We start from the raw sequence: 2,870 nt of genomic DNA, 5'->3' as shown, positions 1-2,870 counted from the left end.
TCTCCCCAGGATCATGGTCCTCCTCTGAGTTCCAGGCAACCACTACCAGTCCTCTTAAGAGTTTGTACAAAAAAAATGAAACTCCGTGCCATTCTCGTGCTAGGCATTGGCAACGCTAAATCCCCATTCTCAAGGATCTTAATGACTGGGGGCAGGGGAGTGGGAAATGAAAGTCTTGAGGGGGGCTCAGAAAAAGTAACACCTAACAAAGTCTAGAAAGCTGGATAGAAAACGACCTTTCCGAGGATATTTCTTTGTAAGACAAAAGCTCTTTGAGACAGGTATTTTCTAGGAAGGAACCTTTTTCAAAATGCAAATAAACCACTTAAGACCAAAGAGTACCTATTGTTTCCCACAGTCTGCTATTTCTGGCACACTTTCTGAGAACAGGAATTAGCTTGGGGCCAAGTGAGAAAACTAGGGGCAGAGGGACATGTTTGTAGTTGGGCTGCCCTGCAATGACGGAAGCCTCGGCCAATTCTAGGGTGTCCTAGCTCGTAGGGAGAAAGGGGATAAACAAATACATTGCTCCCAAGTGACAGTTACCTTTATTCTGCCTCTGAAATTATTTGCCTTAAAAAAAAACGCATTTATTTCTTTGCGTTGTGTCTTAGTCGCAGCATATGGTATCTTCAGTTGCAGCAGGCGAATTGTTCTTTGCGGCATGTGGGATCTAGTTCCCTGACTAGGGATTGAACCTGGGCCCTCTGCTTTGAGACTGCAGAGTCCTAACCACTGGACCACCAGGGAAGGCTTTCTTATAAGTAGAGGAGGAAAGGAGAGAAAAGAGACAAGCCTGTTGGATGTGATCACAGAGAGCACGTGGGGTACCTCGAACGAGCCCCAGGAACACTGGCATCTTTAGAATGGGCAGAGGAAGTGAGAAAGACTGCCTGTAAAGGGGGGCTATGTAGGTTCCCTGGGAAATACGCCCCATTCCGCAGCCAGTCTTGGGAAAGAGATTAAAGAAACCAAGAGATAAGAGTACACAGTGGATGCTGGAGTTTTCAGACGTGAAGAACAGGCTGTCACATGAAAGGACAAGCAAATAAAAACCAATCAGTAACTGAGCTGGGGTGACATTCTTGAATATTTATTCAGTGGTAGATTGAAAGCCGTTAAGGAGTCGCAAGTAGGGGAATGACATGGCTGTGTGTGTGTGTGTTCAGGTCGCCCGCTGACCAGGAAGAAGCTGTGTGGCTGGGTGGGTGGGTGGGGGGCTGGCGGCAGCGGGGTAAGAGGCAGGGAGAGGATTCAGCCACTCCAGCCTCCTTCCTTCTGTGCTCATCATCGAGTCTCCTCTCCCTTCTACCATGTATGTGCTCAGTCGCTGAGTCTGCCCCACTCTTCGCCACTCCACAGGCTGTAGCCCGTCAGACTCCTCTGTCCATGGGATTCTCCAGGCAAGAATACTGGAGTGGGTCGCCATTTCCTCCTCCAGGGGGTCTCTTCCCAGCCCAAGAATCTCCTGCACTGGCCTTCTTTACCACTAAGCTACCTGGGAAGCCCACCTCCCTATCTATAGGAGCCTAAAAAGAGCCTAAAAAATAGTCTGGAGACTTATTTTTCCTCCCAGGCTATGTGGGGTGATTCTTCCTTTTTACAGTTGTCAGAAATGAAAGTGACAAATGTAGCCTGTTTCTCACCTAAAGAAAATAAGCCTTGCTAGATTTTAAGAAAAAGGAGACCATCAGAATAGAGATGTTCTATGTACTTTAACCAAGAAACTTCTCAGTTGGCTGTCCTGCCATCCCCAGGTATTATCTTAATTTATTCAATATTCACTATATGTCACTATGAAAGTGAAAGTGAAGTCGCTCAGTTATGTCCGACTCTGCGACCCCATGGACTGTAGCCCACCAGGCTCCTCCATCCATGGAATTTTCTAGGCAAGAGTACTGGAGTGGGTTGCCATTTCCTTCTCTAGGGGATCGTCCCGATCCGGGGATCGAACCCGGGTCTCCCGCATTGCAGGCAGACGCTTTTACCATTTGAGCCACCAGGGAAGCCCATATGTCACTGTAGAGGAGGAAAAATAATTTTGCCTCTACCCTTCTAGGCTTGAATGAGTGCTGTGCTCAGTTGCTCAGTTGTGTCCAACTTTTGCAGTCTCATGGACTGTAGCCCACCAGGCTCCTATGTCCATAGGGGATTCTCGAGGCAAGAATACTGGGGTGGGTTGCCATGCCCTCCAGGATCTTCCCAGCCCAAGGATCGAGGTCTTCCACATTGCAGGAGAATCCTTAACTGTCTCAGCCACCAGGGAAGCCCATGAATACCGGGAAAGATTAACAAGAGGAAATTTTAATTCCATTCCTGTACAAAAGCGCCACAAAGACAAGGGACTGAAAGACATGACCAGACCAGGATGCTTTTATGACTTTTAGACAAAGAAACAATAAATTTATGAAGAATTGACAAGACAAAGGGGTTTGGGCTGGAAGTAACAGACGGTGAGGAAGTAACAAGATTTGTTTATCCAGCCTTTTTGGCCCTAAATTCCCTGTGTCTGGTGGTGAGGATGCCTATTCCAGGTACACTGAGGGCACCTTTCACAGGGAGTTGTTTTTTTTTTTTTTTTTAAATTTCTGCTGTACAGCAAAGTGACTCAGTTATATTTACATTCTTTTCCATATTCTCTTGCATTCTGGTTTAATACAGGATATTGAATATAGTTCCCTGTTCTATACTGTAGGATCTTGTTTATCCATCCTCTATGCTAGTTAGCATCTGCAAATTTCAAGCTCCCAATCCTTGTCTCCCCCACCCTCTTGGGCAACCACAAGTCTGTTCACCATGTCTGAGTCTGTTTCTGTTGTATAGATATGTTCATTTGTGTCTTATTTTAGATTCCACGTATAAATGATATT

At 46.2% G+C, this 2,870-nt stretch overlaps 1 non-coding gene across 1 annotated transcript; it reads right to left on the bottom strand.

Moving 5' to 3' along the window:
- Nucleotides 1–677: 677 nt before the first annotated feature.
- On the bottom strand, nucleotides 678–750 carry TRNAE-CUC (transfer RNA glutamic acid (anticodon CUC)). The gene has a single exon. It is a non-coding gene; the product is annotated as a tRNA-Glu (tRNA).
- Nucleotides 751–2,870: the final 2,120 nt, after the last annotated feature.

This window comes from Ovis canadensis, chromosome 2 (genome assembly GCF_042477335.2).
Source record: "Ovis canadensis isolate MfBH-ARS-UI-01 breed Bighorn chromosome 2, ARS-UI_OviCan_v2, whole genome shotgun sequence".
NCBI classification, from domain to species: Eukaryota; Metazoa; Chordata; class Mammalia; order Artiodactyla; family Bovidae; genus Ovis; species Ovis canadensis.
The sequence above is the reverse complement of the archived record's forward strand: the minus strand, read 5'-3'. Positions and strand labels throughout refer to the sequence as shown.